General features: G+C 36.8%; 1 protein-coding gene across 3 annotated transcripts in view; it reads right to left on the bottom strand.

Moving 5' to 3' along the window:
- The window catches only part of MPPED2 (metallophosphoesterase domain containing 2), a 202,578-nt gene that overhangs the window by 145,435 nt on the left and 41,260 nt on the right, over window positions 1-15,883 (bottom strand). The gene's annotated exons all lie outside the window — the stretch shown is intronic.

Consider the following 15,883-nt stretch of genomic DNA (forward strand, 5'->3'; position numbering starts at 1 on the left):
TTCCTTATGAAATAGGAAAGTTGCTTATCCTAACTTTAAAAATCTATAAATTAACCCATTAAATAATTGACACAATGGAGTCTAAGTATCTTAAACCAACGGAAGGGTGAGAGCAACTCTCCACTCAGGAAAACGATAAAAGAACAAGTCATTCCTTCCCATTGTCTACAATCAATTGAGATCTCATTGTCCTATTTCAGCTAAGACGGTCACAAAGTAGCTTAGGGTGCCTGATCCCAAAGCAAGTGACCTAAAAAAATCTTTGTTATCTAAAATTAGCAGAGTAGATGACCCTGTTGAGGCAGTGTGGTATAACAGAAAGAACCCTAGTTTTCATCTAAGAAGACCTGGGTTCAAATGCTAGCTTTGCCATTTACTATCTTTGACCTCAGGCAGCTCATCTGTGAAATGAGGGAATTGGCTTAGATGATCTCATAGTTCTCTTCCAACGCTAAATCTATGATCTTAATTATCCTCTGGTTATGACATTGGCAAGTGCCTTGGGAAGAGGATTCTTTTTTTTTTTTTAATGTCATCGAGTCCTTTCAATCATGTCCAACTCTTCATGACCCCATTTGGTGTCTTGGCAAGGAGAACGGAGCAGTTTGATTCTTCTTTCTCTAGTTCATTTTACAAATGAGGAACTGAGGTAAACTGGGCTCAAGGGACTCCTACAGGGTCACACACCTACACAGTATGTGTTTTTATGATTGATACCTCCCGATCTCTAAGCATCCAGAGACAGAAAGTTTTAGAGACAACAGTGGAATTGCACTAACCATGAGATGAAAATACAAAACTCCTGGCCCAAATTTAGAAAATGAAACAACATCCTGGCTTCATAGTTGGAAGGCAACAAAATGTTCTAAATTAGCTAAGTGGTAAAATGGCAATCAGACTTTTCCAGCACCTGGCATTGATTATGCCCAATGTTTTCCTGTATCGGTAAGGATGCTTTAGGAGAATTGAATCGGGCAATTTTTAGATAAGAACACACATTTATTTGGGCTCGGATGGGGAGAAAGGATGAAGAATTGATAAAAGTATAAGGAAAAGGTCAGGAGAGGAACAAATACCCAACAGGACATTTAGAATAGGGAAGGATATGTCAAAAACAAAATTTCCTAGGGCATCTATATCCACTAGACTATGCTCCATGTTACACAAAGAAGCAGTAACATACCAAGAAATTGCATGCTTAATACTGATATCCCTTTGCTTTATTCTTTTTTAGATTTTTAGATTTTTAAAGAAATAATCATATCTTTGTTTGTTTCTTCACAAAATCATTCTCAACTAGCAAACGAAAGCTTCTGGTTAGCAACCTGCAGGTGTTTCTGCATTTCTTTGACTGTTGCATAGCTTCTCACTGCCAAAAAATAAAATAACGAGCAGATTGTATGATTATATGGCACATCGACCTGGTTATCGCTGTGGGTCTAATTGGAAACCCAAAAAGAAATTTTAACTTCAACCTACAATTAATGGATTTTTCCCATGAGAGTAAGAAATTAATAACACTGTTACCACGGAGAAAATTCACTAATCCACTGAGATACCACCAGCAACCTGGGGAGAACTGTGATGATATGCAGTTGGGCTTTTTTATTTGGCTCTATCCTTTCCATTACGGATGGCAAATTGAAATTTTTGAGAAATATATTGCAAAGTAAATATGGAGTCTCAGCGGCTAGAAGCTTATCAACACCTCCTGTCTCCTAAGAATGGTTTCCCTGGACAGCAAAAGAAACAAATGCCTGCTTCCACTGCAGAGATATCCTTTTGTCATTCTCCAAGCATCTCTGAACCAAAAAACAAGGAGCTCAACCTTTGGGCCTATAACAGTTGCTTCACGCAACGACATCCCCAAAGATCTGGATGACAATGAAAATAAAAATCGGTCAAAAACAGAAATGCTTTGAACTATGTTGCTGTGTGTATAGCATTATATAACTAAGACACTTGGATGCTTCCTTTCTTTTTCTTTCAGTTTTCGTGCTTGGCAACTTATGGTCAAAGTCCTGATTTCTCCTATGCTTCTGCCTGCTATTTCAGTTAATTTTCAAATCCGGCCACAGTCTACAAATCATTTTTGCTGTGGCTACCCTCCCTAGGGAGCCCATCACAGTCTGTCACGGGGACATCGTCATTAGCACTCGGGATTCATCAGCCAGAAAGTGGCTAAAATAACTCTCTTACTACCAAAGTCTCCTCATTCTAGAAAGCTGCCTTGTTCACCAAATTACCTAGTTTCTTCTTCTTTATTTCTCTTCTAAACTCCATGTTAGGCATAAACTACTTGATGAATAAATTGCAAAGCACTAGTCAGAGTCTGCTCAGATGCTTTTTCTCATCTGTACAATGAAAGGGTTAGACTAAATGGCCTCTAAGGTCCCTTTTGGCAATGATGCTGCGATGATCCTATAATCTGTTTTCCATGGAAACTGACACCAAGTGGAATTATCAATTAAATAATAATCATATCAAAGGGTGACAAAGAGTGATGCTGATGAGCCAAAAAATCTCTTCCTTCAGTTAGGTACAGAATAAGAAACCATGTCAGTGATGCAGGTAAGGGGATGTGCAGAGAAAGCCACGGTACCACTCAGTAAAACAGAAATCCTCAGTATCTGATAGGGAGAGATTTTAGGATAGGCAAATAACCTCTCTGGACTTCAGTTTCCTTATTTGTAAAAGAAAAAGCAGTAGTTGGACCTCTAAGGTCATTGGATGATAGGAAGATCAATTAGAACTGGAAGTGACTTTAAAGGGCATCTTCTCTAACCCCATCATTTAACTGATTAAGATCTGAGGCTCAGAGATCACGTAGAATCATAGATCTGGAATTGATAGGGGTCTCTGAGGCCATCTAATCTAACCTCTCTGTTTTACAGATGAGAAAAATGTAGAGCAGATTAGTTAATTGACTAGCCCTGATCAAGCAGATGGTATTTGGATTTGAATCCTAGGTTCTTTTACTGTCAATCTGGCACTCTTTCTCCACACTATGTTCTGCCTTTCAAAGGTCTCTTCCCAGCTTTATACTGAGTATTTTATTATCCAAGATGGAGATACTATAGATTCATATGTGTGTGTTTGTGTGAATCCTGGAAAGTGAAAGTAGGGTTGGATGAATAGCATTAGAAAGGAAGAGAAAAGGCTGAAAAAAAGTAAACATAGACTTGAAGTAAGGGCAATGGGAAGAAGACAACCAGGGGTCCATCATCTTTCATTCCCCCAGTGACATAGAAAAGGCAAAATACAAATCTGACACATCGACACAGGGCAAGATGACGCTTACAGTCTAAGAGCTGGAAGAAGAGAGTGTTCCACTTCAAGCTAGATGTGACAATCAAGAGATGCCCAAGCAAGTGAACAAGTTATTTGGGGGATGAGAAGACTGAGGCAATCCCAAGTCAAGGATGTGATGTGGGATGAGGTGTTCAGCAGGCACTGCTGAAATGGGGGATGAAATGGGGAACATTCTCATCACTATTTAGAAAACATGTTCTAACTTATAGTTTTTAATGATCTACAATATACCACACTACCTCCCTCATATCCACTAATTCTGAATTTTTAAAATTATATAATTACTATGTTACCGTAATTAAATAATACTAATTGCTAATATAAATGTATTTATGTACTGTGTTATAATTATGGTATGTATAATACACTATAATGAAAATGAATACTATTGATATATAATATACTACAATTACTACTAATACTACTGATCTATAGCATAGTAGAATTAAAACTAATACCACTAATATATAACATACTGTGATTAATACTACTACTACTACTAGATAACATACTATAATTTCATATTAATACTATTAATATATAAGATACTATAATTAATGTTAATGCTATTAATATACAACATACTAAAATTATTACCAATATTACTAATAATTACTACATTACCATATATTATCATTATTCATATTACCATTATTAAATACAAATATAATTCATCAAATTTGCTTTGAAGTACTAAAGTAAAGGAATTTCATTACAAAAGATGTTATAAATTTCTAGTCCTTCCCTCAAAATCTCCCTTATGTTTTTTTTCCTCTTCCCTCTTTCTCTTAAACAGTCTTGGATCTTGTCTGTTTTGTGGTTCTGGATCTGCACGCTTCACTTTCCAACAATTTTTAATTTCCAGATTTCTTTGTATTCCTCACTTGTCGATCTTAATTGCATTATAAGATTCCATTCATTCCATTAACTGATTTCAATTTATGCAATCCCTCCTTGTTGAACAGTTAGGTCATTTCCCAGCTTTTTACCTTAGAAACCTAATGCATGCCCCGTTTTTTTTTTTTTTCCTTTTTTCATAAGGAAAAGACCAACCGATCTCAATGCCAGCAGATGAATCATGTAAATTTTGGCAGTAAAGATTAGTAAAGGGGGGAGGGGGACTCTTGGAAACAGGGAACAGTGACCAATATGTCAAAAATCTTATGCTTATGGAACATAGAGAGCAAAAATAAACCTGATATAAATGAGACTACACTCCAAAACTAGCTGGATTTAAGTTTAATGAATTTAGACCTAGTAGGACTTAATGCATGGAATGTTGGGCTCAAAGTCATGAAGAAGTGGGCTCCAATCTCAACTCTATTGTACTTCTGTGACCTCATGGCATCACAGGCCCATGAACTTAGAGATGAAAAGCAAAAGGCAGACAGATCATCTAGTCCAATTTCCCATTGTATAGATAAAAAAAAAAAAAGAAGCCCAGAGAAATGAACTGGTTTGCCCATAGTCAAGTAAGTTGCAGACTCTGGCCCTTCTGTTCCAAATTAACCCCTGCATGCTTCAGGCAACTGGGTAGGAATTACTGAGTAAGTCATAGAAGGCTGGGATCTGTTCTCTTTCTATCCTAGGAGTTCCCTATGGAACATAGACTAAAATGGATGAGTTAAACTAGGAAGGAGAAAGCCTAATTTGGAAAAAAAAAATGAATATGCTAGGCAGAATAACAATATGAAAATAAAAAGGATAATTTTTGTACTCTTGAGTAATTAACAGTAACTTGAATTCACTACTACAAAAGTGTTTCTAATTAGAGCTTTTTTAAAAGACACTTTTAAAAAACCGATAAGATTTATTAAAGAGGGAATATGGTACGATGTGAAGAATTTGGGAACAAGAGCCAAAGCAGCCCTGATTCTAGACCTTTTTCTCAATTCCTCAGGGAAAAGTATCCTCAAAAAAGTTAGTTACTTTCCATGGATCTGTTTCCCTAACATGGGACTGGGGGTAGTATGGAGATGACTTCTAAGATTCTGATAATAAATAACATATATATATATGCATATATATATATATATATCACAGTGAGTAAATTTATATATATATATACATATATATTTACTCACTGTGTGGTAAGCATTGTGCTACAGTAACAACATATACATTTAGCTTATTAATATAAAGGTCTTTAAAAATAACCAATCTATAAGATAGTGTGCATGAGAGATAGAGAGTTAAGGGAGAGAGAGACAGAGACAGAGATAAAGTGATGGAAAGACAAAGACAGAGAGAGAGAGAGAGAGAGAGACAGACAGACAGACAGACAGAGACAGAGAGAGACAGAGAAGCCCAGCAGGTAGGTGAACCTCAGCTTAAGGAATACTGATCTAGTCCAACTCTATTTATTGTCCACAGATGAGAAAACTGAGACCTAATCACTAAGCTAGAAAGTTATCAGAGCTAGAAACTGCACACACAATCCATAACTAAAAATTCTTATTCCCATCCAAATGATGACAAAATCTACATCAATGAGAACCGAACTAGTGGGGTTTAAGTTTAACAGAATGGAAGCTGCAAAGTAGGGCATATTTTTTTGCAAGCAAATACGTTGCCACAGGCCCATTAAGCACAGTAAACCAAAAATTAAGCATGACTGCACGCCTTAATAAAAATGTTTTAAGAAAGGGAAATCATTTCCTCCTCTGAACAAGAATGCTGAGCTAGTTAAACGCTGCTAGTTTAGACTGGGGAGTCCAGAACAGTAACAGCGCTGACATAACGGTAAGTAAGCATAAAAGACCCATATGTATAAAAATATTCACATTTGTCGCAAGAGGACTACTACTGTACCTTCTTTTAACTGATGAACTGAAATATCAACACTATTCCATTTCCAACTAATTACAGCTAACAAAGCCCACTGCACTGGGTCTCTGCCTTCCATTTTTTCAGAGAACAAAGTGCAGCGTGACATTCAATGAATATTAAGTGGTAACAATTTAATTCCGGGAGCGCTGCCTCTAATATGAATTGGTAAGCCCCACTTAGCTCCAGTCTATGGGATTTCAAGTAGTAGGATGTAAGTGTGCCTGGTCCTGGAGCCACTGATACCTCTTGGAGGTAACTTTGTTGGTCATAAATCCCACAGAAGAGGATGGATTCTTGTATTTCTCCACTGATGCACCAAGTTTATTAGCTTAAGTTTCTGCTTTGCTCATACATATATGAAAATATATTCTTCAACATTGATTCCTTCATATTAATTCATTTGTTTAATGATGATAATAATCACCAGTATTTACATAGTATTTTAAGTTTTGCAAAGCACTTTATGTTATCTTTTTTGATCCTCAGAAATTATTTTTATTCCCATTTTACAGGCAAAGAAGCTAAGACTGAGAGTGGTTATATGATTTGCCCAGCGTTGCACAGTATCACAGACAGGATTTGAATTTGTCTTTTTGACTCTCAGTCTAAAATTTTCTATACTAATACCTAGCTCCTCTAGGGATTGTCTTTTGTGTAAATTGGGCAGCTAAGTTGCAGGATAGATAGTACACAGGGCTTAGAATCAGGAAAATTCATCTTCATGACTTCACATCCAGCTTCAGACATTTACTAGCTGTGTGACCTGAAACAAATCACTTTGTTCTTTTTGCCTCAGTTCCTTGTCTGTGAAATGGGCTGGAGAAGGAAATAGAATCTCTATCAAGAAAACCACAAAAGAAGACAAAAAATTGAACATGACGGAAACATCTCAATAACAAATTATGTAAATCACATACAATTATAATGTGTATACCATTCCTGCCTTAGCTGGAGAGATGTTACACGAACATGAAAATCTGAGTAAAGACAATTAATAATATGAAATGATACTCTTGGACAGCATTATATACTATAATGGAAAAGAGTGTTGGAATCTGCTCTGAATGAACACTGCCTCCTGTATAATTTCTTGTATGATGTCTTATAAGAAAACCTGAGTTTCTTTAAATGAAAAATGAGAGGATTGCCTAAATGACCTTTCCTTCCAGACCCATCTCTTCTATAAAAATCATGAGACATCACAAAAAGGGAGAAGCAGAATAACACATGGATCAAAAGTTTTATTTGGTGTGAGGGGTTGTCACTTATTCTGTCACTGTGTCACCTTAGTTGAGTCACTTACCTCTCTTTTTTTATTTATAAAACTATAGAGTAGGACCAAATGACCTTTAAATCTTTTATGTTTTAAGCATATGGTCCTGTGGACTCATAATAAATGCTCCAGGAGTTTAGAAAAGAAAAAGTGATAGGACTGAGAGAAGGCTTTGGGGAAGAAATGGATTGTAAGCCAGACTAAGGAAAATGGACTAGACAGGGAAAGGCAGAAAGAAATTAGAGTTGGACAATAGAAATAAGTCATCAAACTGGAGTGATGGAACTAGACAGGTTCTCATTCCAGCTTTGATACTCACGAGACAAGTTGTCTCTGGCAAACCATTTCATCCTACCATGGTTCATATTTTTGTGTGCAAAATGGAAGATGATGCCTACATTTTCTATCCAAAGGGTAGGTCAGAAGATGGCCAGGAAGACCTGAGACTTAATAATTACTCTTAATAAAGCTTGTGCTAGGGCCCAAGTTCAGAAAGTGTTTTTTTTAAAACTTGTGATTATCTTCAACTGGCCCCATCCCAAGAGAAAGAAAGATTTGGGGCCAATCAAAACGACAAGAATTAGGGATCCTGAATATGATAAACAAAAGGAAAAATCTTGCCAAGGAGAGCCTAATTCACTTGTCATTCCTTCTAACGAGACATCAAATTTGCAAAAAGTTAATATCACCTGTATTTGGAAAAAATAAAATACTATTGACAAAACAGAATAAATTAAAAGGATATCCAAAACAAAACAAAAGTTACCATCTCCAAAACAGCAACAACAACTGGACTCTTCCTTCCTTTCTTCTTTCCATCCTTTCTGTCTTTCTTTCTTCCCTTCTTCCTTTCTATCTTCTTCCTTCCTTCCTTCCTTCTTTCCTTCTATCCTCTCTCCCTTTCTTCCTTCTTCACTCTCTATCCCTCCCTTTCTTCCTTCTTCCCTCCCTTCTTTACTTCCTCCCTTCCCTTCCTCCCTCCCTCTCTCTTCCCTCCCTCCTCCTCTTCCTCCTCCTCTTCTTCCTCCTCCACTCTTGGCCTATGATTTCACTGATATCAGGAACTCATTTGAAGTAGGCCTCTCTACCAATACACATTGCCAACTATTCTTCAATTAATAAACAGTCTTAGCAGGGGATATTTACTAGAATATGCAACTTGCACTAGGTACGCAAGCAGAATTTGGACATGGCACAGTACTTGAATCCAGATTTTTCAGGATCTGTGCAAAAGTTCTTAGTCCTTTTTGTATAATAAGATGATACCTATGGAGCCTTTCTCAGAATCACATTTCAAATGCATAAAATAAAATACTTGATTATCAAAGAAATTTGTTATATTGAAATTGAAAAATTGAAATTGTTATCTATCTCTAGTCTACATAGATATAGATTAATCTGTCAGTCTTGATCTAGATATATGCATATATGTATATATAGATACATAGCTATGTATAGATACAAACATACATAAATGCACAGATATTTACATTCAAAACCTTACCTAGGCCCATTTTATTATCTAAAACACCAAACTCTATCTCTGAAATGGAATTTCATTATTTTGCAAATTAGACTAGTATAGGATATTTTGCAAATTGGGTAAATTACAAGCAAGTGTAGGGTATTTCTAGCAGTGCACTGGACCTAGCTCCCACTGGTGTCTAAAAGCCCATTGTTAAATATTCAATGTAAGCAGTTTCATCTTAGAAATTTGCAATCAGAGATCAGTTTATTATTTATTTTGTTGATTTCTAGACCTGAGAAAGCCTAAAAAATATGGATTAAATTTAAGTGTCTAACATTTTCCCACTGAAAGCCCCATTGCTCAACTCCATTATTACTTTATAAACATCTCTTAAATTTATCAGGAATGCAATAGAATACTCCAGGAATGAGATCATCATCAGCCTGGAGACCTGGTGACTGGAGACTAACAATAATAACAATCATAATAATAATAACTGGCATTTACATAGCACCTTAAGATCTGCAAAGTACTTTACATCCAGTATCTCACTAGAGCTTCACTACACCTCCATTTATTTTATATCTGCACTGCTAAGATTACTGTAAATAGTGTTATAGAATATAGAGATAATAGAGGTCACTAGAGACAATGATGGAGATGATAGAGATAGCTAAAAAGAGATGACATAGCAGTACATATACATACATTTATGTATTTATAGAAAGACTAAATATAGATAAATACAAAATAATCTGGAGGAAGAGGCCCTAGCTTTCAAGCAATCATGAAAGGCTTGTGCTTCAGTTCATAGAACTAGAATTAGGAGGATGTTCAGAGGCTCCTTTTAGTTACCCCTTTTACTTTTTATGTGAGGAATCTGGGGCCAAGATACCCACAGTGCTTAGAATCAGAAGAAAATTTTGACCTTTCCTCCCAGGTGCACAGTTGTCCTCCCAATCAAATCCAAGCTTCCTGGGAGCAGGGACAAACCAAGTTTCTGGACACCCAGTAGATGTTTAAAAAGTACTCCCCGAATTTCAGATTCTCACTCTTTTATGCTGATTCTTTTCCTCCTTCTTCCCCTCCTCCTGCTCCTCCCCCCACCCCCCAACTCCCTTCCTGGAATAACTGGTTAACAGCTCCTTATAAATTCCCAAGGTTCAAAAGAACAATAAACTGCCTGTACCTCCCACAACAGCAGCAAACACGGGGGTGGTTGTGGATCTATTTCCCTCAAGCACAGTTATAGTCCAATGCTTTGACTGACTGGCGCCACTTCTCAAGAGGTTTGCCTAAGTAAGAAGTGGAACCCCGATTCCCGATTTGATCTCAGAGGGCCGCTTCTGACTGTGACTTTTTAAAAATCATTGTAAATGTTTTAATGACATGAAATTACATTCTCTAGGGTACCCAGCTATCTTACAGGGGTGACTGCAAAGAACAAGCTTTGTAAACCCTATAGCTATTTATAATTATGAGTTATTACTTATTTTCTGCTCAATCACATCCCTGACTTCAATGGAAATGTTCAAGCCCCACAGTGGAACTGAATTACCAGGGGACACAATTTTCAAACCTGCCAAGGGCATACAGATGCTCTCACTCTCTTGGCTCAGCCATCAAGGTAGGTTTTATTTCACTTTGTAGTGGTCTAAATTTGTCAGTAGAAAACATCTTAGGGGTACCAAGAAGGCACAAGATGTACCCATTGTCAAATAGCCAATAAGTATCAGAAGCAAGATTCCAATGCAGGCCTTCTTGGGAAAACTGAGGCTGACCATTTATCCATTGTCTTATATTATTCTTCATAGGATTATCAATTTGGAGCTAAAAGAAGCTTTTAGAGGTTATCTAGTCTAACCTCCAAATTTTACAAGTAAGGAAACTGAGGTCCAAGGAAATTTAGGAGTAATAGGAGCTTATAGATTTTGAGTTTAAAGGGACCTAAGAAGCTATTTATTCTAATGCATTTATCTACCAATTTATCTATTTATTAGATATATTTTCCCCCACTTCCTACACCTCTAAAAGAATCTTTTGAGTCCAGTTTTAGATGGAGACGGCCAATGTCTCTTGGCTGACATATTTCAGATAACATAAACTCTCCTACCTTTTCCACCCCTATAAAAATAACCTGATTGTGAGGGCCTTTAAACTTTAGCAACATTCCTGTGTGTGAAATACAAATGTGTCCTGCTCTTTACAAAAGCCAGACCAGGGAGTGAAAGGTGACTAAAATCAGTGCACTTGGCCCAGGGAAGGGACTCTGATTTTTCTCTCACTTTCTTGCTTGAGAAAGTTATAATCAATCTTTATAAGGGGCATAATCTTGGCTTACATCCTAATCTATTAACCTTTTTTTGTTTGTTTAAAAAGTAAAATTGATTTGAAAGTGGATATCATGGTATAATTAAAGTATGAGAATGATGTATTAGTCTACATAGAGGGCTACATGGGAAGGGAAGGCTATTAAACCTGAAACCAGGGAAGGAAGCGACATCCCTAATTTTTGGCCAAGAGGAGATGGAGTGACCAAGATAGTAAAAGTAAGTAAATTAAGAACTTCCCCAAGTCTATTAAAATTGCCTTGAATCATTTCATTGCTGAAAAGAGCCAAGTCTATCGCACTTGATCATCACATAATCTTGTTGTAAGTAAGAGTAAATCCAAAGAGACAGACTGGATGCTTTCATATTACATTGGTAAAGACTCCAGAGTTTGAGAAGCTATACTCTAAGGTGATTGCTGGAGATCAGACCTTGTGAATAGATGATACCAGATCCATTAGATCAAATTGAGCTCTTTAGAGACTTTGTGATTCCTACAGAAAAGGCAGGGGTAGGAAGAAGGCTAAGGAATGGTTACTAAGAAGATAGACTGCCATTCAACAGTGATGATCCTAGGTTAAAGAAGAAATTATTGAGTCTCTACTACTTCCCAATGTCACACAGCCAATATATTATGAGGCAAAATTTGAATGCCTTTTCCTGACACTGAAACCAATCATCTATCTGCTGATCTGCTAAGCTGTTTCTCAAAAAGTCCATAGGATCATATATTAAGAGCCTATAGGTCATTTAATCTAACCTTCAACTCTCACAGGATGGGAAACTGAGATACAGACAGTTAAAATGTCTTGGGAATTATAGGATTACAGACTCTGAGGCAAGTGTGGGTCACTGGAATGGGGAAGTATTTCTGTTAAGAACAAAGCAAGATGGCAATAATTATTTCTTCCTTTGTAGGATCTGGGCCTTGGAGTTCAAGGGCTGAGAGGGAGGACTGGCAACCTTTCTACAGTGGCTGCTGATCCCCTTTCTCCTGACAGATAGAAAGATGAGGGGTAAAAATAATTCATATCAAGCAAGGGTTCACTTTTGAAAACTCTTATCAACTCTTACATTCTAACAATGATTCATTTAATAAGCTCTTTTTAAAGGCCTCATTTCTAAAATACATAAGAACTGAGTTAAATTTATAAGAATACAAGTCATTCCTCAATTGATAAATGATCAAAGGATATAAACTATTTTCAGATGAAAAATCTGATTTCTAGTCACATGAAAAAAATGCTCTAAATCATGGCTGATTAGAGAAATGCAAATTAAGACAATTTTGAAGCATCACTTTACTTCTAGGAAAAGATAATGATAAATGTTGAAGGGTATGTGGGAAAATTGGGATATAATGCATTGTTGATGTGTGAATTGATCCAACTATTCTGGAGAGCAATATGGAATTATGCCCAAGGGCTACAAAACTGCATTCCCTTTGATCCAGCAGTCTCACTACCAAGTCTGTATCTCAGAGATCATAAAAGAGGGAAAAAACCCACCAAAAAATTTTATAACAGCCCTTTTTATAGTGGTAAGGAACTGGAAATTGAGTGGCTGCCAATCAGTTGGAAAATAGCTAAATAAGTCATGGCCTATGAATTTAACGGACTATTATTGTTCTATAAGAAAGGATCAGCAGGATGATTTCAGAAAATCCCTGAAAGACTTACATGAACTGATCATAATGAAATGAGAAGAACTAAGAGAACATTGTATACAGTAACAACAAGATTCTGTGATAATCAACTGTGATGGACTTGGCTCTTTTCAACAATGAGCTGATTCAAGACAATTTTAATAGACTTGGGATATCAAATACCATCTGCATCCAGAGAGAGAACAACGGAGAATGAATGGGAATTGAAGCACAGTATTTGCACCTTTTTTGTTTCTTTCTTTCTTATGGTGTTATTTTTTTCTTTTTTGCTCTATTTTTTCTTGCATGGCATGAATGCAATGTATACGGAAATGTGCCTGAGTATTTGCACGTATTTAGCCTATATCAGGTTGCTTGCTATCTTAGAGAGGGGAGAGGTGAGGGAGGGTGGGAGAAAAATTTGAAACACAAAGCCTTACAAAAATGAATGTGGAAAACTATCTTTACATGTATTTGGAAAAATAAAATACTATTAAAATAAATAAATGAAAAATAAAATGAGATAATATATGTGATACACTTTGTAAATCTTAAGGCACTAAATAAATACTAGTCATTTAAAAATAATAAGATCTTTTTAAGCACTATAAGCATGATGAGGCAAGTATATCTATTAGTCATTCGCATTTTGATATGAATTAGTGCTATAGCAAATGGATTGTTAGAGTCAGATCTGGAAGGGACCTCACAAGTCATTGTCTCTAGGTCCAGTACTTTCATTTCATATATGAAGAAACTGAGAATCAGGAAAGTTAAATGACATGACCAAATTAACATAAGTAGTTCAAGTCAGAGGTGAGATTTGAACTCAGATCTTTGGCCTATAGAAGCTAGCATTCTTTCCATCAGACTGTCTGTTCCTTGAGAGGAAGGACTGTTCTGTTTTATTTCTTAGAAGGTTAGGGGATTTTGTTTGTTTTTCCTTTTTTTGTGTCAAACATAATGCATGGCTAACAGTAGCATTAATAAATGCTTTTTGACGTGACTGTAGTGTTTTAGCTTAGTTTAGTCTCCTGCCTTCCCTCACTTTTTAGCTAAAGTATATGAAACTTCTGGCTGCAAAGGAGTGGAGATGAGGAGGTGTCATTCTAGAGCAGGTGACACATCGGAGGCTTATCCTTGGGAAGAGATAGAAATCTATGGGTGCCAGGTACTTTGTGGAAGGAGTCGGGGGATTCTAGAGGGAGAGACAGGAAGAAAAAGAGGAGTAAAAGTTGGAAGGAAGATCAGAAGAGGTCCAAGACAAACTCAGTGTATTTGGCCACTTTGCCTGTGGTGCTGCTGATGCCTTAGGTGGACTTGGAAGACTAATCTTTAATAAATATTTGGCCAGAAGGTCAGACAGGAGAAGCATCCCTGCTGCAACTTGCAACCCAGAAAATATAAGCTTTTCTGTTCTCCTGTCTTCCACAATGAGCACAGGCCAGAGTTAAGTGCATACCTCAACTAAGTCTTCCCAGTGATCTCACTCTTAACCTAAAGGCAAAACCCTCCTTGTGGGATAGGATGCAATTCAATCTCCGGAAAGCTCGGGGCTGCCTGGCTCGTGATTAGAGCCTGCAAATCATGTGAATCTGTGAATAGCCCTGCTTTGCTCTCTCTTTTCAACCTCCTTCACTGGGGACCCAACCCAGCTCTCTTGACTTCTATACAAACCCAACTGCTAATGGGAAAGCCCCGAGTCCCCATTTCCACTTACTGCAGTTAATGGCATTGTCCTCTGGCTCTCTCTGGACCGACCCGATAGATCCAGAGAGCGTATGACTCTTTCCAGAGAATTGTAATCTTAATTACTCACCTGCAGCAGCCTTAGAGGGTAAGTGGGGAAGAAAGTGCTAGCCCGACATAATGGATGAAGGGATTTGAACCAAACCAGCCCACGTTTACCTCACAGTGCCTCAGTTTCTCTGTGAATGGGATTGGACTAGATCTGGAGTTCTTTTTTTCGTGTATATATATATATATATATATATATATATATATGTATCTTTTTTCGTGTGTATATGTATATGTATGTATTATATATATATATATATATATATATATATATATATATATATATATATATATATATATATATATATATATATATATATATCAGGATGACTGGAGATGACCTTGGATAAAATGGGGGACCTTAGTCTTTTTAAGCTCAACAGGTCTCAGTTTGATGGAGGCAACACCCATTCAATGATTAAAGCTAAGTAGCCATTGAGGCAAAAAAAAAAAAAAAAAAAAAAAAATCTCCTTTTTCACCTAGTCCAAAAAAATCTAAATAAATAAATGAATGAATGAATCTGGGAGGGGAAGATCCTCACTCAGGGTTTCTGGTCAAAGCAGAAACAACTGTTATTTTCAGTCAATCTGAGTCAATCAGGACCCAAATAATGACCAAATGGAGCTTGGCCTGGGACCTATTGGTGACCAATTAGAATCAGATTAGTTTTGGTTTAAGGCCTGGTCTTTAAAAAAAAATCTAGCCTGGTCACCCAACATGTAAAAGAAGTGGTATCTGAACCAAGGTCCTCCATTTTCCAGTTTATTAGCCATTATACCACACTTTATCACAAAATGTAAAAAAAAGATACTGATGGGAATTTGGTTCCATAAACGATTTTTGTGGTTGCTGCTTTCCTGTTTTTTCTTCAAAATGGAAAATGCCGAACAGAATTTCAAACAGAATTTAAATTAATCGAGAAACTGAGATTTTCCCTAAAATATACAATACTTAATTGGTAAGTCGGGGTGATTATCTTTTCCAGACTTCTCTGCAGTATAGAAATCTACCCTCTGGCCTGGGAGATCTTATTCTATAACTTTGTTAAATATGTGTTTTTAACCCTTGGTTAAATCTTGTCATTTCTTCCTTTTGTAATATGTCGCATATGCCCTCTTCTTTCCTTTGACCCTGCCACCAGGATGAGATGGTCCTTATCTCCTGCTGATGTGTCTCCCTGCCTCAAACTCTCTCCCTCCAGTCCATTACCCACCAAACTGTCACAGTG

The sequence above is a fragment of the Antechinus flavipes genome, chromosome 6, assembly GCF_016432865.1.
Source record: "Antechinus flavipes isolate AdamAnt ecotype Samford, QLD, Australia chromosome 6, AdamAnt_v2, whole genome shotgun sequence".
NCBI classification, from domain to species: Eukaryota; Metazoa; Chordata; class Mammalia; order Dasyuromorphia; family Dasyuridae; genus Antechinus; species Antechinus flavipes.